The 17159-nt window shown below is 44.3% G+C and overlaps 1 protein-coding gene across 1 annotated transcript in view; it reads left to right on the top strand.

Annotated features, from left to right (window-relative positions):
• Positions 1 to 935: 935 nt before the first annotated feature.
• CSRNP3 (cysteine and serine rich nuclear protein 3) overlaps positions 936 to 17159 on the top strand; it is a 180153-nt gene continuing 163929 nt past the window's right edge. The window contains exon 1 of the mRNA XM_067549342.1: positions 936 to 1175. The gene's annotated coding sequence lies outside the window, so the exon portion shown is untranslated. The remainder of the gene's footprint in view (positions 1176 to 17159) is intronic.

Genomic DNA, 17159 nt, shown 5'->3' with positions numbered 1-17159 from the left:
TTTGTGAAACTAAAGCAAAGCTTTACTGACTTGACTCATATGTAAAGAAAAAAAAAAGGATGTTACAAAAGAAAAAATGAATGGTGTAAAAACTGAAGACAAGATCCACTGGAAACCTGTTTGTTGATTTGTTTTTTAAGATCTGCAAGATTTTGTATTTATTCACAAAAAATGAAAACACTAACACATTTACTAAATCATTGGCATCTTTATTCATTAGTTTAAAATAAAACTGACTGCACCCAGTCTTAATTTTTATTTTTAAGGAAAGTCGGCCCCACTTTCCTGACATCTTCCATTTTTTCTGGGGAGATCTTCCCCTGAGAGTTTACAATCTTTCTAAATCTTGATTTTGATGCTTCTGTAAAAGATATTTTAACTAAAGGAAGGATGAAAGGCTGGCTGATTTAATAGGTCACTTTTAATTTCTAACTTTGTAATTATATATGATTGTGCATTCCATTTTGATATCTTTAAATCTACCTCTTGTGGAATGCCCTTTCAAATGAATCCAAACTCGCTGGATACTTCTACTAAAGGATCAGAATTTAAATAGTTAGCACTGTTAGCATTTTCCCCTTGTTACTGTTAAATTTTAGAGTCAGCTGTCTAGTGAGATGAGGTGGGTAATTCACACCTGTTATAGTTGATGCTCTGGTGTGTTTTTTCAGACTAGACGAGCCATCGCTGCACCGGCTCACATTTGGGAGGATCTCCTCCTAAACAGAAGGGGCAGCAGGGCCCATCTCCTCTGTTAAAAGCAGACGTGTCGCTCCTCTCGCTTCTGGCCGTAGAGAGCCGCTCCCGCTCCACTGCTCTGCCACTGGCTGGAGAGCAGCAGCGCTCGCAGGCCAGCTGTGTGGAGCAGCGACCATACAACAGCACCACCTCGGGGCTAGTACAGCCCAGTGCAGCGGGGCCGCCGACCACTTTCGAGCCCCTCTGCGCTGCTTTGCTGACTCGTCTGTCCCCGCGCCCTCGAGAGGCTGCAGGTGCCGGTGCCGCTGCCGCCCTGTAAAGCAGAACGAGCGGGGGGGAGGGGAAGCGGCCAGTCCGGCCACCCCCCGCGTGCAGCTGCCCGCCTCCCTTCGCTCCGAGGCGGCGGGCGAGCAGGGCTGAGCCCCTCCCAGCGGCGAGCTCCCGGCCGGGCTCCGCGGCTCAAGCCTCCCGGGCAGGTAAGGAGAGCTTGGGCTAAAAGGCGCGGGGGACAACAGGGGACCGAGGTGCGGGGGCGGCGCGGGACAGACGAAGTGGGGGCAGCCGTTCGTCTCCCGCAGCCTCCTTTCCCCTGGCGGCGCTGCCGGGGAAGGGCCCTCTGGGCGGGGCTGGGGCAGCAGCGCAGCTCCCAGGGCCCCGAGGCAGGAGAGAGCCCGCCGTCCGAAAGGGCTGGGGAGGGCCGGGGCGGCCGCCAGCGCCGGCATGGGACGGGAGGGGAGACGTGCCGGCCCGGCCCGGCCCGGCCAGCGGCCGCACTGCGGACGGTGCTGCTGGCGGTGAGTGGCAGGCGCCGGGTGCCGCAGTGATGGGCGGCGAGGTAAAGCTCGGAGGGCGAGCCCCCGGCGGGGAGCGGCAATGGGGGGATCCCCCGCAGGAGGGACAGCCGCCGCCGAGCCCTGGCAGGCAGCCTCAGCTGCACAAGCAGCGGCGGAGGGGTGAGGGCAGGTGGGAGGCGGGGGCTAGCGCAGGCCCCTCTGGCGGGCGGTTGGCGTGGAGGAGCCGGTGAACTGGTGGAGGAAGCAGGAGGGGCCGCCTCAGATGGGTAGGGAGCAAATGGACCTTGGCTGTGGCCCCTGCCAGAGGAGCGTTAGCCGCGGACGGGCAGTAAGTCAGCGAAAAACTAAAGGGAGCTCAGGCCTGAGTGGCCGAACGTGGTGGCATGTGCCTTGTCCACCAGAGCTCTGGCAGGTGGGCATTTGGCCTCCTCTCACCACTGAGCAGGAGAGCTAGACGTTTTCGCGCTCCCTTTTAAATGAAAGGTAAACTTCTCAGGAAACGTTGTAAACACCCAAAGCCATGGAGCTGCTAATTCCATGCAGTAGTGTAGAAATTTCCATGGCACATATCTCCTATGGCCCCAGGCAACTGTATTAGACTCTCCATTTCCAAATGGCCCCAGGGGGTCTGAATTAATTTTCAAACAGGATTGCAACCTACAAAACCTCAGCTTCTCCATGAAAGTGGAAGTGCATATTGAATCCTCCTAGGCCTGCTAACATTAATGGGAAAAGAAACATGTTATGTAGTAATATACTCCATGAATAGTGCAAGTGGTTGAAAGTACTATTTGGATATGAGACTGTGAAGCCTGGTCTGCCCCTAAAGCAGAGATTGACCTAGCTACATCACTGAGAGGAGTGAGAAAATCACAATACTGGGAGAAATAATTAAGATGACCTAACACCAGTATAGACACCCATTAGCTACTGCCTCTTCTATTTCTGTAGCAAGTATCTACTTTATGGTGCTACAGTATATGCAGTTGCTGTGCCACAGCTGTGCTGCAGTAGCGTCTGTAGTGTAAACAAGCCTAAGGCCTTCACACTTCCATTCCCAAGCATCGCTAGGGCATCTTACACGGCTCTTAGGATGGTAGTGAAGCATGTATGATCAGAATGTGGTGGTGGTGTATGTGTGGGGTTCTTCCCCCTCCCTCCCTGCCAGAATTGTTTGCCTTACTGGGAAGGACAGTATTAAAATGGCATTGTGGTTATGAAAACTGCTACCCAGTTTTAGACTATGCTAAATCCTTTTACAAGGCTTAAGGCCAGGAAAAAAGAACAGGTTAGAAAATGAATAGGCAAAACTACAGGATTTTATTACACAACTTAATGTACCATTGATTAACTAATAGCTGATCACATGACAAGCTGCAGTAATAATTTCCTGTGCAAATTACAGGTAAATGATCTGTGAAACCTTGTTTTGAGCTAAAATAATAAAGATGGAGTAAAGATGCTATTATTCTGATTATTATATCAAAAGTCTGATCTTGGTGGTGGGGATGATTGTTGAGGGAAAATACATCAGAAATTCATATTATTCACAGATTTACAAAGACAGATCGGCTGTTATAATTCAAAATTCATTATGTTCTGCTAATTAAAATCAAGTATCACTCCTTCCTCTATTCACAGTTCCTTAGATCTTTACCTGTGATGTATTTCAGGTGAGGCTGAGACAAATTGATGGGGAAAACATTTTATGTCCTTTTTATGTAATTCGTATTTTTCAAGCAGTGACTGTATCCGAGGAAGTAATTTCACAGGCTACTTGAACACACAAGCCAAATTCAACTTTGGGATAATTTACCTGAAATCAGTGCAATTATGTTAGGGATGGTTTTGGGCTAGTATCTTAAAATATAACACTCAAAGTTTATGTTGTGCAGTAAGTCAAGGAAAGTAAACTAAGGTACATCTTCCTCAAGAGACAAGAGGTTGCAGGTTGGCACTCTTGTGGTTGTTGTTTGAAGAACACTTGAAGCAAATAGAAAAAGACACTTCATAAACGATTTATAACAGGCAGCAGGTCTAAGTACACTCTACTTGCATATTTTGTAGTGCAACTGATGTCTTTTAAAAATTTCTGCCACTGATATTGAATATTTAAATAATCAGCAAAGCTGGATTGCACAATATTTAAAAACAAAAAAGCATAATCAATATAGTAAAAATAAGCATCAGTAGTTAAAGTAGTACAAGGGCCCAACCATCAATCAAATGTTGGCCCTGCCCCCCCAGGCCACGCCCCCTGACCTGTCAGGTCCTGGCCCCTCAAGCCCCGCCCACCTGTCACCTTACGGCCTGCCCTCTGGGGTAGTACTTTTGGGTCAAGATAGACACCTGATCGGAAGTGGATTGTGTGACTCCTCTGAGAGTTCCTCCCACAGCCCTCCACCAATAGGAGCAGTTTCATCCCCTGCAGGACCACACCTGAGAGCGGGTTTGACCAATTGGGAGAAGTTCTGGGGTGGGGTTACCCGTCTGGAAGTGGGTCGTATGACCACTCTGAGAACTCCCACCATCCTCTGCCAATAGGAGCGAGTTTCACCCCTACAGGACTGCCCCTGAGAGACGATTTGACCAAAAAGGGCACGTGGCAGGGCACAGTGACCCGCCCTGGAAGAGGGCCTCTGAGAACTCCTCCCACTGCCCTACCAATCGGAGTGAGTTTCACCCACTTAGTCCATCGTAGAAGGGAAACGTGTACCAATCGGAATATGTGTAGCGCATGGGTCTAAGCCAGAACCCTGGGGCTTGACGATTGGCCGGCTGATAGCATCACCCCCGGAAGTCTCAGCACTGAATGGAAGAGCCCTCTTGTTTCAAGAACACGTATTTCAGAAATCGTGGAAACGCTGAGAGGAAAATATGGACTCCTTCACCACCCCTGTGAGAGCTTCGGAATTTGTTTTGGTTCTGGGGGGCTTTAACTGCTTGTGGAGAAAATGCTACATCAGCAACAGTTCTGAGGAGGGGAGAGAGGCAGAGAGGGACCCTTTGGCCTTTTTCATTCCCCTGTTACTCTGTGTCCCCATCCGAGGAAGGAACGACGAGTTTGTCACCATCACCTACAATAAACCACATTATGTCCCTGTCAGTAAACACCACATTGAGACCATCACCACTAAAATGGAGAGACCGGAACAGACATGTCTCATTTCCCTTTGGCAAGGTGATCGTCAAACTGCACCTGTGTTCCCAGAGAGAACGAGGCTTCTAAAAAGCAAAATGCTATGGTGACCCTAAAAAATTATGGTGACCCTACTGTCTATAGCAGCTATTACAAAGCCCAGGCTGGATATGCCCTTCCTGGTTATCATGGGGCCCCTGTGATGAACGGGCCTGGCATGGGCAGAATATTCCATAGCCTCTTTCGAAAAACTGTACCGCTTTTGAGGAGGGGGCTAGAGATTATTAAACCCCATGCGAAAATCTCCATTCAGAATATAGCTAGACTACCACATCTCCCATGCTGTTCTGGAGAGGTGGGGAACTGCCCACACAGGAGGGATCGGGGCTGATGTACATTAAAAGGAGATGCACGGGTCCCCCAAAAACCTGTAAAAGTAGGTCTTTGATGCGCAGGGCCAGCCATAAGCGAAAGACCCAGGGGAAGCGTAGGAGAAATAGGAAATGCTCTCCACCTGGTAAAAGAGAGAGTTTTTAATCAACATTGCTTTTGTTCACTGTGGGTCTGAAGAATGCACCAAATCTGAATTAGACTTGTTGCAAATAGCCCCTACGCAGACCAGCATTGAGAAAAGCATCGACATCAAGGTGCCACTTCTATCGGCCATAACGGAGGCTGCCCCCTCGACTTTTTTATAGCAGGGAATGGCATAGATTATATGGATTTAAACAACACACTTCTGAACCTCTATTGCAAGCTTGTAAAAGGAGACGGAACCACACTCGCCAGGGACACCGAGCTGGGCCGGGTGAATTATCCTGTAGCGTCTATTTTCAATCAGTTGGATGTCACGCTGGGAGACCACCTCGTAAGCCAAAGCAACAACTGTTACCCTTACAGGGGCTTTATAGAATTGGTGCTCAATTACAGCGACAGCACTCTCACCACACAATTTTCCACCAGCCTGTTTTACAAAGACATCCCTGGACAACATGAAGCAATGGAGCTGGATGGTGAGAATCTAGGGTTAGTGAGGCAGGCAAATCTGATGGTGTACAGATACCAACCAAGCCTCTGCAACTGGATTTCGAGGCCGGATGCTGCGTGAGGGAGTACATTAATCTGGTACAGAAGGCTCGTAAATACTGCGCTGCTAATCCACCGTGTGGAGTTTGCACAGGGTTACACCTTGTTTGCCTTTGACCTATCTCCCGACCAGGAATGCGCTGATCACTATTCCCTGATTAAAACTGGGAACCTGAGAGCAGAAATACATTTTGCAAAGTCTTTGATGGTCACCGTTGATATGATCGTGTATGGGGTTTTTGACAACATTATAGAGATAAATCAGAGGAGAAACGTTCTGTTTGACTACATGTGAATATGGACACCATGCAGCTATCGTGTCTTATCGGCAGCCCCTTACATAAAAGAAAATTTCTTAGATGTGTTCTCTTGCGATTGGCTCCCTGGCGGCAGGCTGTCTCGGAGACCCTTAGGTTTGGTGGTCAACACGCACCTGCACAACCAACCGGGCGAACAGTGGCTCGCCTTGTACCTGGTGGAGTGTAACCGTGGAGAGTTTTCTGATTCAGACAGGCATCCCCTGAACAGTGTGGTGTTTCCTAGAAGCATTATGAAATTTTTAAACAAAAATGCCACTGACATTGCGTTTCACACTAGAGAATTACAAGACCCCCATTCTGTAGCCTGTGGCTATCACTGCGTTTTTTTTACATCACCGTACCAGGGGTTTATCTTTTGACAAGATTTTCAAATTGTATTTTAATGACTTAGTGAAAAACGACCAGATAGTGATTAATTTTGTAAAAAAACATAAAAAAGTAAATTCTCAGGGGTGCCTGGGCTCACTCAAAACATGTTTCAACAAGCCCGGATGTGATTACCTTTCCAATGACTTTCATAACCATGTTTCTCAATAAAGCACCCCAGGTGAGGGGTTTAAAGACAGTTGATGTCTTGGGGGTTTTTTAAATGACCAATTCAGAGAAAATACACGTAGTTATTACATTTTTTTTAAAGTATAAAAGTTTTTTATTTAAAGCAAAACATTACCATTTTAAAAATTAGTTTTAGAGCATGAAAAAATATTACACATTGAGCCATTCGGATCTTTTAGTCAAAAAAAGGCAAAAAAGGGATCGGTGTTGTTTCACGATCAACCCTGGTATTGGCGGTCGAGGCTTTTTAGGCGCTCCAAAAGATCTCTGTTGGCCATGCTGCCCATAATGGAAGATGGCACATTTAGCTCTGTCATGGCGCTCATAAACACACCCCATCCTTTAGGTACATGTCTGCTAGGAACAGAGCACGTCTGGGTGATGGCCCTGACTAAGTGGAGCATGTTAGAGCCGTTAACCACCAAGCCTTTGTACACAAAAGCCCCTTTATCGTTCCACGAAGAGAGATTTTTATCCTGGCCCAGCTTATTTAGCAATACTAATGCATTTTTCTTATAACGCTTATGCACGTTATCCAACACCTCCTGAGCAACAGAGTCAGAGGTCTTTGGTGTTTCTGGGGCCTTGGCAGTCACGCTCCATTCCTGTTCTGATAGAAACAGACATTTTCCCTTGAGCCGAATCACTCTGCTTCCCGTACGTTAGGTACCTTTGAAGCACGGCGACGTATAGTTTAGCCTTTTCATATTCGGCTAAGTCAGTCCTTTGAAAAACAGACTTCATTTCAGCGTCCAACAAGCGAGTTGCGGTCGTTCTGATATTTTCCGTTGTTGGAGGGGGAGCCCTTAATTGCTCCAGCTGGCGGCTGGGCACCAGGTAAATTTTTTCCACATACTCCATTATTGATTAGTCAAAAGCCCCGTTATCAGAGGGATAGCAAAACTTAACAGAGGTCCGATAACCCCCCCAGACTGCTTCACCAGATGCTTCTTTCTTTTAAACAAGACTTTTATTACACAGAATTTTTATAAATGTTCATCTCTTTTTCAGAATGCACACTTTATTCTGTGTCAAAGGTACGTTTCCTTTTAAAGTATTTAGTGCTATTTCTGAGATGGCTGCTACTAAATCGTCAGAGGCCGAACATAATATAACCTTCCTTTTCTGCGGGGATGATTTGCTAAGTAATTTTAAAAGGGCCAGGTTTCTTTTCACGCAGCTAGACATGTTTTCAGTCGGCAACCCCTGCTGTTAAAAAGGACCGACTGTTAATTCATCTCTTTTTATATCTGGCTGTTGTTCTTTTCAAAGTATAAACCACCGGCCTGTCTGGAGGGAAAAGACCAGTTCTTAGTCTATAAGCCTCTGGTGTAGAAGCATTTAAATCAACCACCAGGTAACCATAAGCTTTTGGTAGCAACCTCAAAAGCTTCTAGAAAGAATTGCCTCTCACCGGGGTACATTTGCTGGGTGAGCATAGTGATTTGTAATTTATCCTGGGTTTCTGAACAGAACCATGTACTTGGTGCTTAGATTAATCATGCAACTCTTTTTACCCTGACAAAATATGTTCTGAACTATATACATAATGCTCAGGTTCCTGTGATGCACATACTTGGTAAAGGCTCTTTCAATTTCATCGCTTTCACAAGCAGAGTTCATCAGATCATCTACGATAATCCTATTTACTTTATTGATAGGAAACAACTGATCATCATCAAAAGCATCGGGCAGCCCCTCCACGAAATTGATAAAGGGATATTTACTGAGCAGCTCTTTATACAGAGGCTGCCAGCAACGGTAACACCACACAATGTTCTCAGGCATAACAGACAACATTCACTCGGCGTTATCCAGCGCATTTTTATGAAGTAATTTTTCCCGCAGTTGCTAGGCCCTGCGAGAATTACAGAAAAGAGATGTTTCCACGACTTACCCATTTTTCAAAAGTCTTCTCTGAGGACTCTCTTGTTGCTTTCTGCATTTTCTTAAGAGTCTTTGTCTCTATTTGCCCCAGATTTTTATTCCTTACGATAGAGGGCTGCTGCACCTCTATCTTTTTTGGGGTGTTTTCTCCCAGGTCCGCACTATAGTCCAGGACCAGATCTTTCAAACTGTCGAAATTGATCTTTTCACAGTTTGCTACGTTCAGGGTAATCCTTTTGACTTTCATACAGGCCTTTCCTCCTGACAGCTTGTACCCATATGTTTTCGGACCAACTGACATAAACTCTGTGATGTGCTGATCTGGCAGGATCTCGCTTGTGAGGTCCCTTAAATAATCCCCCAGAGGAGTGCTCCTGTCACCCTCCCTTTTCACAAACATCACCAAGTCCATGTCATGGTACAGATGCCTCTCTTGCAGCCTGTATAGCTCGTTGTATCGTTCCAAGCGGGCATAAGTGGTGGTGAAACAGGCAATGAAGACTTTGGTATTGCCAGAGACCGAATAGTGGTCTTTCACATGCTTCCAAGATATACATGCTGTTTCATCATTGATAAACTCGCAGGATGAAGCCTTGTAATTGGGGTAAAACAGGTACTGAAAGAGTTCGTTGGGGTCTCTCACGATGCTGGTCTTGGGCAGATTTGTTCTTTGTCTGAATTTACCCACAGAGAATTTAAAAACAGTTTAGCGATTTGATGCTTAGCGGGGTTCAGTGTGATCTCGTGTTGGTGTAAGCACATGCCTTCTTTCCGATAGAAATCATTAACATATTTATTTTGTTTTTCTTCGTCCATGCACCACCTGGGATACCCCGATGCCTCTTGCTTCTGATGCAGGTGTAATTTTATGTACTCTGAAACACGTTTGTCAGACTTTTCTTCAGAATGCCAAATTTTGTAGATTTTCGCCACCGCGTAGCCCTTCACTACAGCAGCGTTCATTTCCACTGTGCACCAAGTCCCCAGGAAGTCCCGCTCCTTGTCAGTGTGGGCGCACGTCTCCTGCTGCTCCGTTTCTGCACACGTTCGGCATAGCAGGAACATAAGTTTGCCACCCACTCTGACAGGTAACAATGGGAAAAAGAGACCTGGTGGGGGGGGTGTGTGTTTACCCTTTAACTTTCACAATTCCAAAATAATTTGTGAGGGGTCCAACTTTGTCATGAATCATATCGGGGTGTCTGATAGGGTACTTTTTTGTTTTGTTTACAAAAGGGTACAGGCTGGTAAAATTGTAATGGTGGATTTCTTCACTGGGGTTAGGTTTGTAATACAGACAGATGGTGTTAGTTCTACCCCCAAAAAGAGCATCCTTAGGGACCAGAGGCTGAGGCAATTGGGCTTTGTTTAAGAAATCCGCAAGCTCCCTATCTGTTTCTATCACCACCTCCCATCCCTGTCCCCAGAGAGTCTTGACTACATATTCTACTGTTTTCAGATAGTTGGTCTTGAGCTGTGTCTTGTAATAAAGAAATCTGAAAGTCGTTCCTGTCATAGGTTCAGTGCTTTTTCACGGTAACTGGTGATGCAGCTGTGGAAAAAACACCCATTAAACTCAAAGGCCGTGCATACCCCGTCAACGACGGCATAACCATCTAGAAAGTAGGGGCGGGCCTGACTGTACCTCCCCACCCTGTAACGCATGACGTATCTGTATATTTTCTTTGTGAGCGGTAAGCAACAGCCACTGAATAGATGGGGTCAAATATCTCTTTTTCTGCCTGTGATAGTTGTCGGGAGAGAGGAGGGCTACTGTGTTAGACTGTAAAAACATAAATCTGTACATAGCCATGCAGACAGACCGTTATGTACCGGAAAGGATCTATACACAATTTAATCTCCATGAATTTATCAGGGCCTTTTTCTACAATATCTACAGTCTCTGTCATTTTCATGATCTCTTCTCTGTACAGGATACAGGCCCGTTTCAAAATTTTGACATCCTGCTGACAGTAATATGTGAGCTCTTTCTGCAAGTCAGATGTCTCATTTCGGTTGTCCCGGTACCAGTCGAGAAATTCTGCTTCCTCCCCGGGCATCATGATGCTGATGCCATAGTGCTCCACCCCAAGCACAGGCCCCACGTAATTTCGGTTTTCTAAAGTGTTAAAAAAAATGTGGGAAATACCCTTTGCAACTGTCAGTCCCCATAGCCTGCGGGAGCTTGCTAAGCTTCATGGGCTGGAAGTTTAAAGAATCTATAAAACGGATGCCCAGGGTCTTAACTTCCACACACATCAGTTTACTGCCCTGAGTTATCAGCTCTATTACTTTTCCTTCAGTAATTGTCTAACGACGAAGTATGCATCATAACCTTTGGAATTGTGCGCTATGAATGTGTAGTCCCGAAACTTTTTGCCGATCAAGGTCTTAACAAAGGTAGAAAGACACTCACCGCCCTTAAATTCCCAGGATTTTTCTGGCTTTAGGGACACAGCAAAAATGTAATTGGGCACATGCAACCCCATCTCCTGCGTGCATTCAAAATCGTAAAAAATATGGTTTTCTGACGATGCGGACTTTCTAATGCTGTCCATAAAACACAGGTGGCTGTCTACATCACCGGTGATCAAACCCTGACACTGCTTACCGTGCCTCCCTTTGCCCCTGTGCCCCTTGTCCACGTAAGACTGACTTATCACACAGTTTTAGACCGGCATTTGACTTGTTTTTTTGATGTAGTGTCCACATGTCCGCCTAAACATTCTTTGGACCGACAATACAGCCTGCAGGTAAGACATCTCCTCTGCATGCCCATACTGTCTGAGCATGTTGTGCTCAAGCAGAGGCGACAATGGTACCTGCAAGAGTGGTTGTGAATGTACACCATGTGGCGAAACTTGCAATAATTTTTCACACTTTGAACAACTTTTTCACCTCCAACACCCCGTAGTAATGCTCATCGTGCAGCAGGATGAAAAATGTCTTGGGGTACACCGGGCCCCCCTTTATACAACGAAAGGGAGGTAGGTTTTTTTTTTTTTTTTTTTTTTGAAGTGCCACTTGTATGTTGACTCGCAAATGCTGTTCAAACACTGCTGTGTCACTGAGCGTAATCTTTTTTTGATCTGACTACCCCAGTTTCTCATGCAACTTTCTCTCCCTGTCTAGCAATTCTGTGTCTGTAGGCTTACGGTCGGACATGACGGCGTAGAGCCCTACCGCAAAAGACAGATTGGTACCGGTGTTAATTAGGTCTACTAAACACTGTCTCTTTTTATGGATGATTTGACTGTTAAGGATAGAATTTAAAACTCTACAGCCACCTCTGCCCGTTATTTACAACCATCACAACGAGGCATAACGTCCCATAGACATGTGCCTCTCTATTACTTTGTAACAGAATAGAGGCCTAATTTAAGAAATCTTCAGCAGACAGGTCATCCCTATTTCTTCTGACCAAAAACAAAGGGTTGGTTAAATTATGACTCTCTAAACGTAACTGAAAGTAATCATCAGGTGCTAGCCTACCATTAACGTAATTTGAGAACTATCTATTCCCTTGTGTACGGCTTCAATGACCTGCTTAGCTGAACTGATTCGCTCAAGATTGACAAAACAAAATTCCTCACAATACACCAAACCCCTAAATCTAGGTAATTCCCGTTGCCGGCTTCTCCATATACGCTCCATATACACATCAGGGTGGGGATCTGAATCTGCATTTATTTGAGGGTTCCTCTATGGGACCATCAGGTGTGTCCTCTACGTCAGATGCTATTTGAGAGTCAGACTCCAAAGGGCCACCGGGAAGGCCATCAGGAGCAGATGGGGACCCAGTAAGAGAGCCTTCTGGGGAATTTTCTAAATAAGAGTCTAGGTAAGAGTCACCACCGCCCCGCAGGTTGGATTCTGCCTCCCTGTTCTCAGACACGCCAGTTTGAGAGCCTCCAGTAGGGGTCATCTCTTTTTGTTTTTTTTTCTCCTTATCACCTCTTCAGCCTTTTAAAACATTTTTACAACAACCCTGTTTTTAAATCAAATGGCTATTTTTAAATCAAATGGCTGTGCCACAACCATAGTAAACACCCTATAAATACTCATAGCTTTTAAATGTTTGATTGTTCTTACAGCAAATGATTTAAAAAAAATAAAAGTATGGTGGAGGTTCATGAACCCTTGAAACATTTCAGGGGTTTTTTTTGGGGGCGGGGTTAGGCCCCTGTTTATTTTTGTAAATATATTATTTTAAACTTGCCATGACTTTGAGTTGATAGAAAAACTGACCCACAGCATTCAGCAAACTCCTGAGGTTTTATTTTTAAACTGTCCAATCCCCTCTACAAACTCCCAGGGTTATATTTAAACTGTCCAATAGCATTCTGCAAACTCCTGAGGTTATATTTAAACTGTTCAATAGTGTCTCCGAACTCCTGAGGTTTTATTTAATTTACTATTAATCAGAGTTTAACAGCCCCACTCACCCACCTCCCTTACTGTGAGTGAACGCTCATCCAACCTAATTACTGATCATTAACTAACCCTAGTGGAAACAAACGTGGATGATCACATCTAGACCTACAGACTCAGTAAGTCAACAGAGTCATCCTTGTAGTTCAGTGGGGTGGTGTGATTAAACCATCAGTTCAATGGGGTGAGTCAGCACTATTGTACTCAGACACTTGTCTCAAACATTTCTGTTTTATACAGATTTTTTTTTTTTTTTTGCTTTATTTTAAACACTTTTTTGGTTTGTTTTTCCCACAGGATTCTACTACACACACTTCAGCTTTTTGCTGTAAATACATAAAGACACAATAGCTGGGTTCTCACAAAAACATTTTTTATTTAAAAGAGAAGCAGCCACATTGAAACAAACCAAGATGCTCCATCAAAACATTTATCACATTTAAGGCCCCACAGACATTCTAACAGAAACACAGATAGTCACAAAGTCCCTTTTCAATAGATACTTTTATTTACAGCTAATAAGCTTTATATCACGTGTATGTCCCCTCTCCATTCTCTAACTTAATCCTTTTGGATTTCTTACAAATAGTCTGCTTCCGAAATAGGGTTCTGTAATTTTTTGTGTGAACCAGACGGTCCATATAACACTCTAAACAGGCATCCACTGGTTTGGTCATTTTCTTTAAAACACGGCCAGGGTTTTGACCGAATTGCACAGCATTTACCAAGGTCACCCCTTGTGCTAAATGTTCTTGAGTTAAGCAGAGACATTGCATAACATAACTTATGGCAATAACAGCGTTTAATAAGCTTTCAAAACATAGTTTAGCACACAGGTCCCAGAGCTTGCAGTTTATATCCTCTGAAGTCCAAGTCACGCAGTCATGGTGCCATTGGGCTTGAGCGTCTATGACACAACCCTCACAATCTTTTCCTTGAGACAGTGATTAAGGACAGCATAAACCGCAACACGTACAATAGACGGCATGACTTTTTTAAGCTCACAACGTGGCACGGGCTCAATTAGTTCCATGCCAAGACTCCTCTTAAATTCCATATAGGTGTCATCCTCGGTGTCATCCTCTTCATCAATTTGTATCGGCATTGAGCAAAAACAAGATGGGCCCGATTCATCTACACTGTCTGATGCAACCTTGTTTGGGGCCTCCTGGAAGGCACCCTCGAGCTGTCGAGAGATTTTCAGAAAAGAAATAACTAAGCCCTCTGCTACTTGGTTTGTACCTAACCCCATCATGCCCCCATGCTTGACTGTCACTTCTTATTGTTCCTTTACCTGTGTCGCGTCTTGTCCATTTGCCTTGTCTGCTGGTGCCAGTCGGTCAGGCTCATTGGGCTGCCTCATGATTAATCAGGTTTTGGGTTCCAGTGTATCCAACAAAGGCTGGGCCAAAGGGCCACCTCACCTCAGCTGCCCCCTCCTCAGAACTGTCGCTGATGTGGTGCTTTCTGCATAGGCAGTTAAAGGCCTCCGGAGCTAAAACAAATTCCAAAGTTCTCATGGGGGTGGTGAAAGAGTCCATGTTTTCCTCTCTGCGTTTCCACAATTTCTGAAACGTGTTCTTGAAACGAGACGGGCTCTTCTGCTCGGCGCTGAGACTTCCAGGGACAGTGCTGTGAGCCGGCCAACCGTCGAGCCCCAGAGATTGGGCGGGGATTCCAGCCTAGACCTGCGCACAACACATATTCTGATTGGTACATGTTTCCCTTCTGGGATGGTCTAAGCGGGAGAAACCTGCTCTGATTGGTAGAGGGCGGTGGGAGGAGCTCTCAGAGGGGTCACACAACCCACTTCCAGTCAGGTGTCCATCTTGACGTGGAAATAATACACTGGGAGGCAGGCCGTAAGGTGACAGGTGGGCGTGGCCTGAGGGGTCATGAGGTGGGACCAACATTTGGGTAGACTGAAACAGGCAGGAGAGTTCTCATTGCACCAACCTAAGAGAATAGGGAGCTCTGTGAGGGAGCACTGCTTATTCCAGCCAGGCAAAAGAGTGGAAACATCCTTCTCCTTTTAGCAAAGGAGAGAAAGTTCCTCCACCTCATTTACCCTGCTTTTTAAGTTAATGTTTAATAAGGTAGCCCCTGCAGCACAATGTAAATATAGTAGTCCTTAATATAGTAAGGGCTTAAAATAAAAAATGTAGTAATTACACTGAAGAAACTTAATGTAAAGGTAATGGAAAACTCCCATCACTCTGCCTCAGACAGACTTTACCATCTTGCTGGATTATTAATCATATTTATTAGGGTAGTGGCAGTCTGTCAAGAACGGGACCCCACTGTGCTAGGCACTACAGTCGTAGAATAAGGATCAGCCCCCACCTCAAAGAGCTACAAGACAGGTAGAGAGTAGGGGAAAACGGATGGAACATACAAGCTGAGTGAACAGTACCATGGCTGCAAACGGTGTGTTTGTTAGGATGAGGCGGTCATCCCATTTTCCATCTTGTGTACACAAAAGTCTTTGCTCTCCTTATTTATATAAAAGGAATTGCTCCACCTAGTTTATGAAAGGGGATTACTGTGCCCCATGTCCTCTGGTGGGGAGGGGGTTTGTTTTACTGGGTGATCAGTGGAGTAATGACACTAAGAACACTTCAAAAGTCCAGATGTTCACTTAGCCAGTCTGGCATTCTGAGAATGACAGTGTTGTACAGCCAATGTGAAAGAATGTAATGTTTAATGAACTGTATTAATGTGATTTTAATAACTAATCTGTGACCATTTTTGACCAAGAGTGTGTCAGTGGTAAGTGGGAGCAGAAGGGAACAAGTTGGCTCAGCAGCAGATCACTGCAATATCTGACTCCCAGATTACTAAATTCTATTTAAATAGTATTGTCAAAACAAAAAAGCTAGAGTAATTGTGGTCATTAAAATAATAAGCATTATTAAACTGACTGTCAAGTAGGTAATTTTACATTTGGGAGTGACTATTCTGTATACAGAATTCTGAATACAGATTCTGAATTATGAACTCTACTAAAATACGTTCTGCTCATGGCTTGTGTTTGAATCCTCAGACTACTTGAGCATCTTATCCCACTCCTTTATGTCTATGAAAGATTTCAGCTGTCTGTTACTCCATGTAGAGACTAGGGAGTGAGCTAAAGAATAGAGCATGAAAAATTAAAGGACCTGCACATATTCTTTCTGCCTATTTCCTGCATTTGACTGTTTGAACATGAATTATTTTAAAATGTCTTTGGCTGTTAAACGTGTTAAATTGAACTGTTCAAATAAATTTACTCCATATTATGAAATGATTGGAATATCCAACAATTGCTTACACATGTTTTTGTGGAATGCTGGTTGACATGAGAGAAATTTGAACTCTGATTTGAATTGGATGCATTCGAATAGTCTGGGAAATTTCAAACTTCCTGAACTTGAACCCAGAACTTTAACACAGTCTTCTTCGCTTCCTCTGAGTTCCTAATTACACTTCAAAACAACATTTTATACATGCAGTTATGTGGTATAATATATCATTATTTATTGTTTTATAATTTGTGTTGGGCAATATCAAGTCCTGATAAAGTCAATTTTCTTTTTTTATTAGTTAGCTATCCCTATTTTGTGGTTCAGATCCTGGCAGTGTGAAACAAGTGAACCACAATATTATATTTAGTTATATACAGCATAGAATACTGTTTTTACTATGAATTTTAGTCATTTCAAAACAAAAATTCTTAAATACAGAGTAGAATACAGCCTAATTTAGCACTTGTGACATTAGCTGACAGTAAACTAGTAGAAATAGTTGCATTCTTGATTATCAGTATAGGATACCTAGTAACCATGGAATCTTTAGAAAGCTATTGGAATGTTCTGTACCCACAGTGGTGCATGGAGTGAGTTGCACTGGGCTGTGTTTTGTTTTCTTTTTTAAACAACTAAGTATAAACAGGGCTGGGGAATCATTTAGTGGGTGATTTGGAAGAATGGTGAACAAAGGAGAGAAAAAGATGCATCTGTTAGGCTGTGGTGATAGTCTGCTTAATATTTATAGATCTACTCAGTATATGTTACACTAGTTGTTGAGAAATCAATTTAAATACTTATCTATGGCCTTTTTCTTATCTATATAAAGTTTTATTTATATAATTTTTAGTTATTCTGTTGCTTGCTAGCTCACCCTCAAAAAAAAAAAAAAAAGGGTTGGGGGTGGGGGAGGGGAGGGGAGGGGGAGAAGAAACAAAAGCACTTAACTGTTTCCACTGATTTC

Source organism: Emydura macquarii, unplaced genomic scaffold, assembly GCF_026122565.2.
Source record: "Emydura macquarii macquarii isolate MOO-44397 ecotype Brisbane River unplaced genomic scaffold, CSIRO-AGI_Emac_v2 contig_1253, whole genome shotgun sequence".
NCBI lineage: Eukaryota > Metazoa > Chordata > Testudines > Chelidae > Emydura > Emydura macquarii.
Note: the sequence above shows the minus strand (reverse complement) of the source record. Positions and strands in the feature narration are given on the sequence as shown.